The sequence below is a fragment of the Triticum urartu genome, chromosome 4 (assembly GCF_003073215.2).
Source record: "Triticum urartu cultivar G1812 chromosome 4, Tu2.1, whole genome shotgun sequence".
NCBI lineage: Eukaryota > Viridiplantae > Streptophyta > Magnoliopsida > Poales > Poaceae > Triticum > Triticum urartu.
This window is the reverse complement of record NC_053025.1, coordinates 312,082,992-312,095,966: the sequence shown is the minus strand read 5'-3', so window position 1 is coordinate 312,095,966 and position 12,975 is coordinate 312,082,992.

Genomic DNA, 12,975 nt, shown 5'->3' with positions numbered 1-12,975 from the left:
CTAAGCTTGGGGATGCCCAAGGCACCCCAAGGTAATATTCAAGAACAACCAAGAGCCTAAGCTTGGGATGCCCCGGAAGGCATCCCCTCTTTCGTCTTCGCCTATCAGTAACTTTACTTGAGGCTATATTTTTATTCACCACATGATATGTGTTTTTCTTGGAGCGTCTTCTATGATTTGAGTCTTTTATTTTTATTTTACCACAATAATACTTTCTGTACACACCTTTTTGGAGAGACACGCGAATCAGAATTTATTAGAATACTCTATGTGCTTCACTTATATCTTTTGAGCTATACAGTTTTGCTCTAGTGCTTCACTTATATCTTTTTAGAGCACAGTGGTGGTTTTATTTTATAGAAATTATTGATCTCTCATGCTTAACTTATATTATTTTGAGAGTCTTTTAGAACAACATGGTAATTTGCTTTGGTTATAAAAACTAGTCCTAATATGATGGGCATCCAAGTTGGGTATAATAAAAACTTGCATATAAAGTGCGTTGAATAGTAGGAGAAGTTTGATACTTGATGATTGTTTTGAGACATGAGGATGGTGATATTAGAGTCATGCTAGTGGGGTAATTGTGAATTTGAGAAATACTTGTGTTGAGGTTTGCAAGTCCCGTAGCATGCACGTATGGTAACCGTTGTGTAACAAATTTGAAGCATGAGGTATTTTCTGATTGTCTTCCTTATGAGTGGCGGTCGGGAACGAGTAATGGTCTTTTCCTACCAATCTATCCCCCTAGGAGCATGCGCGTAGTTCTTGGTATTTGATGACTTGTAGATTTTTGCAATAAGTATGTGAGTTCTTTATGACTAATGTTGAGTTCATGGATTATATGCACTCTCACCCTTCCACCATTGCTAGCCTCTCTAGTACCGTGCAACTTTCACCGGTACCATAAACCCACCATTTACCTTCCTCAAAACAGCCACCATACCTACGTATTATGACATTTCCATAGCCATTCCGAGATATATTGACATGCAACTTTCCACCATTTTGTTTATTATGACACGCTTCATCATTGTCATATTGCTTTGCATGATCATGTAGTTGACATTGTATTTGTGGCAAAGCCACCCATCATAATTCTTTCATGCATGTCACTCTTGATTCATTGCACATCCCGGTACACCGCCAGAGGCACGCATATAGATATTTTTGTTCTAAGTATCGAGTTGTAATCTTTGAGTTGTAAATAAATAGAAGTGTGATGATCATAATTATTAGAACATTGTCCCATGTGAGGAAAAAGGCCAAATAAAAAAAATAGGGCCCAAAAAAGAGAAAAAAATAAAAAATAAAAAAATGAGAGAAAAAGAGAGAAGGGACAATGCTACTATCCTTTTTCCACACTTGTGCTTAAAAGTAGCACCATGATCTTCATGATAGAGAGTCTCTTATTTTGTCACTTTCATATACTGGTGGGAAATTTCCATTATAGAACTTGGCTTGTATATTCCAACAATGGGCTTCCTCAAATGCCCTAGGTCTTCGTGAGCAAGCAAGTTGGATGCACACCCACTTAGTTTCTTTTGTTGAGATTTCATAAATTTATAGCTCTAGTGCATCCGTTGCATGGCAATCCCTACTCACTCACATTGACATCTATTGATGGGCATCTCCATAGCCCATTGATACGCCTAGTTGATGTGAGACCATCTTCCTCCTTTTTGTCTTCTCCACAACCACCACTCTATTCCACCTATAGTGCTATGTCCATGGATCACGCTCATGTATTGCGTGAAAGTTGAAAAGGTTTAAGATTACTAAAGTATGAAACAATTGCTTGGCTTGTCATCCCGTGCTACCTCTTGAGCACTGCGTTGGTTTTCCCTTGAAGAGGAAAGGGTGATGCAGCAAAGAAGCGTCAGTATTTCCCTCAGTTTTTGAGAACCAAGGTATCAATCCAGTAGGAGGCTACGCGCGAGTCCCTCGCACCTGCACAAAACAAATAAATCCTCGCAACCAACGCGATAAGGGGTTGTCAATCCCTACACGGTCACTTATGAGAGTGAGATCTAATAGATATGATAAGATAATATTTTTGGTATTTTTATGATAAAGATGCAAAGCAAAATAAAAGCAATGAAAATAACTAAGTATTGGAAGATTAATATGATGAAAATAGACCCGGGGGCCATAGGTTTCACTAGTGGCTTCTCTCAAGAGCATAAGTATTTTACGGTGGGTGAACGAATTAATTTTGAGCAATTGACAGAATTGAGCATAGTTATGAGAATATCTAGGTATGATCATGTGTATAGGCATCATGTCCGAGACAAGTAGACCGACTCCTGCCTGCATCTACTACTATTACTCCACTCATCAACCGCTATCCAGCATGCATCTAGAGTATTAAGTTCATAAAAATAGAGTAACGCCTTAAGCAAGATGACATGATGTAGAGGGATAAATTCATGCAATATGATAAAAAACCATCTTGTTATCCTCGATGGCAACAATCAATACGTGCCTTGCTGCCCCTACTGTCACTAGGAAAGGACACCGCAAGATTGAACCCAAAGCTAAGCACTTCTCCCATTGCAAGAAAGATCAATCTAGTAGGCCAAACCAAACTGATAATTCAAAGAGACTTTCAAAGATAACCAATCATACATAAAAGAATTCAGAGAAGATTCAAATATTGTTCATAGATAATCTTGATCATAAACCCACAATTCATCGGTCTCAACAAACACACTACAAAAAGAAGATTACATCGAATAGATCTCCACAAGAGAGGGGGAGAACATTGTATTGAGATCCAAAAAGAGAGAAGAAGCCATCTAGCTAATAACTATGGACCCGAAGGTCTTAGGTCAAGTACTCACACATCATCGGAGAGGCTATGGTGTTGATGTAGAAGCCCTCCGTGATGGATGCCCCCTTCGGCGGAGCTCCGGAACAGGCCCCAAGATGGGATCTCGTGGATACAGAAAGTTGCGGCGGTGGAATTAGGTTTTTGGCTCCGTATCTGATCGTTTGGGGGTACGTAAGAATATATACGAGGAAGGAGTACGTCGGTGGAGCAACAGGGGGCCCACGAGGGTGGAGGGCGCGCCTGGGGGGGTAGGCGCGCCCCCCTACCTCGTGGCCTCCCTGTTGGTTGCTTGACATAGGGTCCAAGTCTCCTGGGTCTTGTTCGTTCCAAAAATCACGTTCCCGAAGGTTTCATTCCGTTTGGACTCCGTTTGATATTCCTTTTCTTCGAAACCCTAAAATAGGCAAAAAATAGCAATTCTGGGCTGGGCCTCCGGTTAATAGATTAGTCCGAAAAATAATATAAAAGTGGATAATAAATCCCAATAATGTCCAAAACAGTAGATAATATAGCATGGAGCAATCAAAAATTATAGATACGTTGGAGACGTATCAAGCATCCCCAAGCTTAATTCCTGCTCGTCCTCGAGTAGGTAAATGATAAAAAAGATAATTTTTGATGTGAAGTGCTACTTGGCATAGTTTTAATGTAATTCTTCTTAATTGTGGTATGAATATTCATATCCGAAAGATTCAAGATAAAAGTTTAATATTGACATAAAAATAATAATACTTCAAGCATACTAACAAAGCAATCATGTCTTCTCAAAATAACATGGCCAAAGAAAGTTATCCCTACAAAATGATACAGTCTATCTATGCTCTATCTTCACCACACAAAGTATTTAAATCATGCACAACCCCAAAGACAAGCCAATCAATTGTTTCATACTTTTGACATTCTCAAACTTTTTCAATCTTCACGCAATACATGAGCGTGAGCCATGGATATAGCACTATATGTGGAATAGAATGGTGGTTGTGGAGAAGACAAAAAAGGGAGAAGATAGTCTCACATCAACTAGGTGTATCAACGGGCTATGGAGATGCCCATTAATAGATATCAATGTGAGTGAGTAGGGATTTCCATACAATGGATGCACTAGAGCTATAAGTATATGTAAGCTCAACAAAAGAAACTAAGTGGGTGTGCATCCAACTTGCTTGCTCATGAAAACCTAGGGCATTTTGAGGAAGCCCATCATTGGAATATACAAGCCAAGTTCTATAATGAAAAATTCCCACTAGTATATGAAAGTGACGAAATGAGAGACTCTCTATCATGAATATCATGGTGCTACTTTGAAGCACAAGTGTGGTAAAGGATAGTAACATTGTCCCTTCTCTCTTTTTCTCTCATTTTTTTATTTGGGCCTTTTCTCTTTTTTATGGCCTCTTTTCTTTCCTTTTTTTCGTCCGGAGTCTCATCCCGACTTGTGGGGGAATCACAGTCTCCATCATCCTTTCCTCACTGGGACAATGCTCTAATAATGATGATCATCACACTTTTATTTTCTTACAACTCAACAATTACAACTCGATACTTAGAACAAAATATGACTCTATATGAATGCCTCCGGCGGTGTACCGGGATATGCAATGAATCAAGAGTGACATGTATGAAAGAATTATGAATGGTGGCTTTGCCACAAATACGATGTCCACTACATGATCATGCTAAGCAATATGACAATGATGGAGTGTGTCATAATAAACGGAATGGTGGAAAGTTGCATGGCAATATATCTCGGAATGGCTATGGAAATGCCATAATAGGTAGGTATGGTCGCTGTTTTGAGGAAGGTATATGGTGGGTGTATATACCGACGCGGTATTAGAGAGGCTAGCAATGGTGGAAGGAAGAAAAGTGCATATAATCCATGGACTCAACATTAGTCATAAAGAACTCATATACTTATTGCAAAAATCTACAAGTTATCAAAGCAAAGTATTACGTGCATGCTTCTAGGGGGATAGATTGGTAGGAAAAGACCATCGCTCGCCCCCGACCGCCACTCATAAGGAAGACAATCAAAAAATAAATCATGCTCCGACTTCATCACATAACGGTTCACCATACGTGCTGTAGCGACCCGACCCGAATGGATCAAGTCTCTGTGCTTAAGTGTCATCCCTGGATCGGTATGCCGACACACACAGTACTCGAGGATTTATAACAGAGGTAAATCACATGTATAAGTAACGTAAGATACTATTACCTCAATCCAAAATAGCGGAAGTAACAAGGTTGTGGATTCCCATCAACACCAACGGCAAAGTTGAGTGTAGAAATCGTAACCCTAACGTATCACTTACTTGTCGTAAGAAGTCCTGCAACATGAGACGTTGCAGCCACAAAGGGTCAGTACATTGAATGTAATGGCAAATTCACACCATAGGAGAATGATGAATAAAGGCTATCACTACATGCATATTTGGCTGGTGGAAAAGCTCTATGGCTATAAGGTTTTTGCGAAAAGCCAATTTTTCCCTACTGCAAAGGAATACATTTTAATTTAACTATCATGGTGGTTGTTGAACATTGAGAATGGTTGACAGCATTCTCAATCCCAATTAAGTAACATCATTAAACCCAACAAAATTAATTTAAAGTAACATGATGAGATTCACATGATAATCCAAGTACTAGATACTCAAAACGTCCATAACCGGGGACACGGCTAATCATGATTAGTTTATACACTCTGCAGAGGTTTGCGCACTTTTCCCCACAAGACTCGATCTCCTCTGTTGGATTTCTCGCACTACATGGTGTTTGAGAAACTGATGACCGAGACATAGTCTTTCAGAAGCGTTTGCACCTTACGATGGGTAGACCGTACCACCTACAACCCCTACATCTGCTAGTCTACTACTGTAAGAGTTCACACGATTTAATCAACTATGCTAGAGCCCATAATAGCTTGTGGCTGCACACGGAAGTTTCTAGTATGAATAATCTCATGATCCCTTTGAGCCTGGGTGGCGGTCCATAAAAAAACAGGCAATCCTGGAATACCCAGGTGCCTCAATCCACCCAGATGTGTGTTAAAGTTGCCACCTTAAGTAAACCATTAATTAACAATCTCACATCTGTCATGAAATCCTCTCAAACCCAATCCACGTCTACGAGCATAGCATGGCAATATAAGCATAACGTAATAGTAACTCCCAAGGTTTGAATGCAGGGCAATAGGTTCCTACCTCATCAACTACTTCCCAATACCCACATGTTATCAATTCCTAACCATGCAATGTTTGAGGGTTGAAGCTAATGCATAAAACTGGGTGTTGGATATGATCAAAGTGTGAACTTGCCTGCAATGTTGATGAAGATGATTCGCACTCAAAACTCTTGATAGCTCTACTCGTCACACTCCGGTCAATCTATCGTAAGCAATAAATAGTAACCACAATAAGCAATCACTCAAAAGATCGGGAAGAACGAAGAAGACGATTCGGAAAACATCAAAACCAAGCAAATAACTCTTCCTACATAAAACAATTTCTAACCGTACCAAAATTATGTGAATTTGGCCTTATCAGAAAGTTTAGGTCAAGAGCTTCGATTTGCAAAAAGAATCAACTCAAACGGAGCTACGAAACTCAAGTTATGATCAAACGAAGTTTGAATTCAAATCTGATCTAATTTAAATTTTAAACTTTTCAAAAACATGTTTGAGTTGGATTACTGGATAGAGGAGATCATAACGAAGAAGTGGGCGTTGGTTTCGTTGGATTTGGACAAACGAGTAAAAAGTTATGGCTATTTGAAAAATCAGGGCCAAGCTGTTTTACGGAAGAAAAAATAGCTACGGGCTAGGGTCTAATGTATAAATACGTAGACTAATTGATAATCTAATTATTTTATCATATTAGTCTAAAAATAATAAACTACGGAGGTATAAGAAGAAGAAAAAAAACAAAGAAAGATACCTTTATAAGGCAGAGAAAAGACAACTTTGGAGAAAGGAGACAATTCCAAAAGTCGCGCCGGAGAGGAGAAATACATTTTTCTTAAATGAATCTAGTCAAACCAAAATATTGATTTAACCCGAATCGGATGATTTTTGGAGGCTCTATGGGTCTATATTTATTGGTGGAAAAAAGGCTTAGGGGTCAAAGGCTAGGCAATGTGGGACTAAACATAGACGAAAATATACGAAACGGAGAAAAAAAGAGGCGGATGGGCCTAAAGGCCTACGGCCGGCCGCGCGCACGCTGCGGTGAATTTTCTTTTTTACAAAATTCGGCCTAAGAGAGAAAAAAAAGAAAAGGCTGGGTGGGTCTGGCCTATTTAAGAGAAAAACAATGGGGCGCCAGAAGCTACTATACTGCGCATGTAGGCGATAAATAAATATGAGCCGCACGTACTGTTTTTTTTAAAATAGAAACAGAAGGAAAACCGAATAACAAAATAAAATAAAAAATTTATATAGGCATATTATATATCAAAATTTTCAGAAAAAGATTTTCTACGACATGAACATTTTTCTAGCATTAAATAAAATACACACAAATTCTAATAATTCCAACAGTGCTCCTGCTCTAATAAGATCCAACAAAATCATTTTAAAAATACCAAAATGAAATCAAATTTATTTCTCTCCAATTTTTTGTTGTACGGAATCATGTTACCCTATTTTCCATGTATTTTATTTTTGGAGAAAAATGATTTGAATAAAATCCAAATAACTCCAAATTGAAAAATAATTCCAAATAGACTTTGAATTTGATCCTTTGAAACTCCCAACTAATATTTCATATAATTTTAAGAAGTCATTTTATCTCCTCTCGTGAAAATCATTAAGTTGCATAAAGTTTCAGAATTGGAAATATTTTCCAAATGAAATTCAAATATTTTCAACACCCCTTGTCATTTAAATAAATGGAAGAAGTCATGTCATCTTCTCTCCAAGGTTTCGTGGTGAAAAGAATTTGAATTCACGAAGATCACGAATGCAAAATGAAAGTTTGGGAAAGTCCTTTTATTCCCTCTCATTTAACTTTCAAAAAGGTTTCGAATTTCACTCAATTTCACACAATCAATCAAACAATCAATCAAATCTATCTATTTATTATAACATTCCAAAATTTAGAATTTTGGGATGTTACAAACCTACCACCCTTAAAAGGAATCTCGTCCTCGAGATTTGGAGAGGCTAGAAAGAAATAGGTTAGGTTCGGGGTCTCTTCAAAATTTCATCAATCGTCTCCGGGGTCTGGGGTGCTACCACCCTTAGAAGCATGGTTACGATTCCATCAAAACTCATATACTTCATCCATATTGTTAACAGTGTCGGTCTTCTCAGATCTTCAGGATAATTCCTTATCTGGGCTCTTTCGGTAGTGGCATAACCTTTTCCTCAATTCTTCTGTCTTTCATCTTGGTAAGGTTCTTCTGTGACTGGGTCTTCTTAGCTGACGGGTCTGGCGCCAAAACTAAACAACTATCGATATCTCATGGTGGTCAACAATTTATGGTTCCTTCTGCAGGAAATGGGTCTGGGTTGATCCTCACCGTATAACCTATGGTTGGCAAAGCTACCTTGTACAAGGGAAAAATACCTATACCATTCTAAGGCTTAAACAAGGTTTTGATCGTCGGCGCTCTACTATAGGTAAGTCACTCAGATTTACCATCCCATATATCAAGGTGAACAATAAGAGTAAGTCGGTATGGTGATCAATCCATCCCGCACCCAAATCATTACCTTGTATACGATTTAGCGAATCTCGCATTCTAACACTCGGTCATCCTCACAAGCATTGCAGAATTTCTCTTGTCGACGAACCAAGGTTCGGATAAATCCATTGATTCTGCAAGCCAAACAAACATCTATCGTTCCTTCACAACTCTCAGGTTTTGCGTTACTCCTATAAAATTGTCTGCCGATAAACGTCGTATCTTCCTCCAGGGTTTTTCCTTCAGCAAGAATGTGCTTGCTTCTTGGCAGGTCTTGGGGCCTGTGGGTTATGGCCCATCTTATCACTTGTAGTCCTGGAACTTATCATCGGGCAACTGATCATTATTCCAACTTCCAACTTCCTAGTATTCTTAAATCCATCCTATTGTACTATCTTCCTTCCTTCTATTGGCACCAAACTAGGACATGATTACTGTAACGCCCTCGATGCGGCTATATCTCCCACGTGTCGAAGCACGACTTAGAGGCATAGCCGCATTGAAAGCAATGTCGCAAGTGAGGTAATCTTCACACAACCCATGTAATACATAAGGGAAAGAGATACATAGTTGGCTTACAATCACCACTTCACACAATACATGAATAAAGCAATACAACATCCAAATACAATCAAGGTCCGACTACGGAACCAAAATAAAAGAAGAACCCCCAAATGCGACAAGGTCCCCGATCGACCCCAACTGGGCTCCACTACTGATCAACTAGAACGAAACAACACAAAGGACAAGATCTTCATCGAGCTCCTCCTTGAGCTTGGTTGCATCATCTGCACGGTTCGACGACACCTGCAAACTGGTTTGGAAGTATCTGTGAGTCACGGGGACTCACCAATCTCACACCCTCGCGATCAAGACTATTTAAGCTTATGGGTAAGGTAAAAGGTATGAGGTGGAGCTGCAGCAAGCGACTAGCATATATGGTGGCTAACATACGCAAATGAGAGCGAGAAGAGAAGGCAAAGCACGGTCGATAAAACTATGATCAAGAAGTGATCCTAGAACAACCTACGCCAAGCATAACTCCAACACCGTGTTCACTTCTCGGACTCCGCCGGAAAGAGACCATCACGGAAACACACGCGGATGATGTATTTTAATTAAGGTCAACTTCAGGTTTTCTACAACCGGACATTAACAAATTCCCATCTGCCCATAACCGCGGGCACGGCTTTCGAAAGTTCAAATCCCTACAGGGGCGTCCCAACTTAGCCCATCACAAGCTCTCATGGTCAACGAAGGAATAGACCTCCTCCCGAGACGTTACGACCAGACTCGGTATCCCGGTTCTACAAGACACTTCGACAGGTTAAAACAAATCCAGCAACACCGCCCGAATGTGCCGACAAATCCCGATAGGAGTTGCACATATCTCGTTCTCAGGGCACACTCAGATGAGACATCCTACGAGTAAAACCAACCCTCAAGTGGCCCCGAGGTGGCCCCGCAGTCTGCTCGGTCGGACCAACACTCAGAGGAGCACTGGCCCGGGGGGGTTAGAATAAAGATGACCCTTGAGTCTGTAGAACCCAAGGGAAGGTGGTAGGTTGTTAGTGCAAATGGTAAAACCAAGGTTGGGCATTGCTGGAGGAGTTTTATTCAAGGCGAACTGTCAAGGGGTTCCCATTATTACCCAACCGCGTAAGGACCGCAAAATCCGGGAACATAACACCGATATGACGGAAACTAGGGCGGCAAGAGTGGAACAAAACACCAGGCATAAGGCCGAGCCTTCCACCCTTTAACAAGTATATAGATGCATTAATTAAATAAGATATATTGTGATATCTCAACAATAACATCCATGTCCCAAACATGGAACAAGCTCCAATCTTCACCTGCAACTAACAACGCTATAAGAGGGGCTGAGCAAAGCGGTAACATAGCCAAACAATGGTTTGCTAGGACAAGGTGGGTTAGAGGCTTGGTTCAACAATATAGGAGGCATGATAAGAAAGTGGTAGGTATCGCAGCATAGGCATAGCAAAAGAGCGAGCAACTAGCAAGAAAAGATAGAAGTGATTTCGAGGGTATGATCATCTTGCCAGAGATCCCGCAAGGAAGAAGAATGAGTCCATGAAGAAGACAAACAGACGTAGTCGAACGGGTCCTCACAAACGTGACGTTATCGGAACCAACCCGAAGAAGCAACACCAGAAAGAAGCACACAGCATAGTAAACAACCACCACATAGACATGTGAAAGTGCAACTATCCCTAGGTGGTTTTGGTAATTCATAACAACATATAGCTCATTGAGCTAATGCTATTCCAAGATGATTATTTCAGGAAAGCTCAATGATTGGCATGGCATGGATGTGAAAGTGGAACCCTCAAAATGCTAAGGACAAAGGATTGGCTCAAGCTCAAAAGCTCAAGACTCTTCATTTTATGTTTTAGTGATCCAAGATCACATTGAGTCTTTAGGAAAAGCCAATACTATTAAGGAGGGATGAGGTGTTGCTTAATGAGCCTCTTGCTTCATGTGCTTAATGATATGCTCCAAAATCCTCAACTACTTTCCCATATCCACATATGACCTAAACCCTAAGCCAAACTCGGTCCCACCGATTCTTCCTATCCGGCGCCACCGAGTTTCACTTGTCATTAGCCATTGCCAAACCCTAGCAATTCGGTTCTACCGATAAGGATCTCGGTCTCACCGAGATGGGGTTGCAAACTCTCTGTTTCCCTTTCGTAACTTTTCGGTCCCACCGAAAGAGCGAATCGGTCCCACCGAGATTGCAATGTAAACTTAGTGTTTCCCCTTTGTAACTTTTCGGTCTCACCGAGTTCCACTCGGTCTCACCGAAAGAGCAAATCGGTCCCACCGAGTTTGCCTGACCAACTCTCTGGTTAGCTAATTACCAAATTCGGTCTCACCGAGTTTGTGTAATCGGTCTCACCGAGATTACGTTATGCCCAAACCCTAACCGAATCGGTGCTACCGAGCTTCATGTCAGTCCCACCGAAATTCCTAACAGTCACTAGGTTTACTATTTCGGTCAGACCGAGTTTTCTGATTCGGTCCCACCGAGATTGGTAAATTGTGTGTAACGGTTGGATTTTGTGTGGAGGCTATATATACCCCTCCACCTCTTTCTCATTCGATGAGAGAGCCATCAGAACACACACATCATTCCAACTCATATGTTCTGAGAGAGAACCACCTACTCATGTGTTGAGACCAAGACATTCCATTCCTACCATATGAATCTTGATCTCTAGCCTTCCCAAGTTGCTTTCCACTCAAATCTTCTTTCCACCAAATCCAAATCCTATGAGAGAGAGTTGAGTGTTGGGGAGACTATCATTTGAAGCACAAGAGCAAGGAGTTCATTACCTACACACCATTTGTTACTTCTTGGAGAGTGGTGTCTCTTAGATTGGCTAGGTGTCACTTGGGAGCCTCCGACAAGATTGTGGAGTTGAACCAAGGAGTTTGTAAGGGCAAGGAGATCGCCTACTTTGTGAAGATCTACCGCTAGTGAGGCAAGTCCTTCGTGGGCGATGGCCATGGTGGGATAGACAAGGTTGCTTCTTCGTGGACCCTTTGTGGGTGGTTGCTTCTTCGTGGACCCTTCGTGGGTGGAGCCCTGTGTGGACTCGTGCAACCGTTGCCCTTGGGTGGAGCCCTGTGTGGACTCGCGCAATCGTTACCCTTCGTGGGTTGAAGTCTCCATCAACGTGGATGTAGGATAGCACCACCTATCCGAACCACGGGAAAAACATCCGTGTCTCCAATAGCGTTTGAATTCTCCAAACCCTTCCCTTTACATTCTTGCAAGTTGCATGCTTTACTTTCTGCTGCCAATATACTCTTTGCATGCTTGCTTGAATTGTATGATAATTGCTTGACTTGTCCTAAAATAGCTAAAATCTGCCAAGAACTAAAATTGGGAAAAGGTTAAGTTTTTATTTGGTCAAGTAGTCTAATCACCCCCCCTCTAGACATACTTTCGATCCTACAACATGGCATGATGCACAAACAAGTATGATGCATGTCCGGTTTAAATATGCATGGCATCGCAAAGTGCACAAACAAAACTACAAATTAAGTGGAGATCAATATGCAACGAGTTGCATATTGACGAAACACCACATGACTTATTTAGTTCTCTCTCGGTTATGTACCCAACAATATTAAATGTTGTTAAGCATGTTAAGAGGTGAACCATGAGTAAAATACATAGTCTAAGCAATTTAAATGGGGCCGGATATAACAAACAACAAATCCGGTAAATCCCCATATGCATTAGTAATTTATTGCAACAACAATTTAAACATTTTAATTGTTGTTATCATGATGCGGATGACATGAACAAGTTTATGAAATTTTTATTAAAAGTTGACAAGAGCATTATAAGGCATTTGTCACCGTGGTGGAAGGAAAAGGGGTGCCACCGCAACGATAACGAAAATGGTGCCACGGCAGCGTTC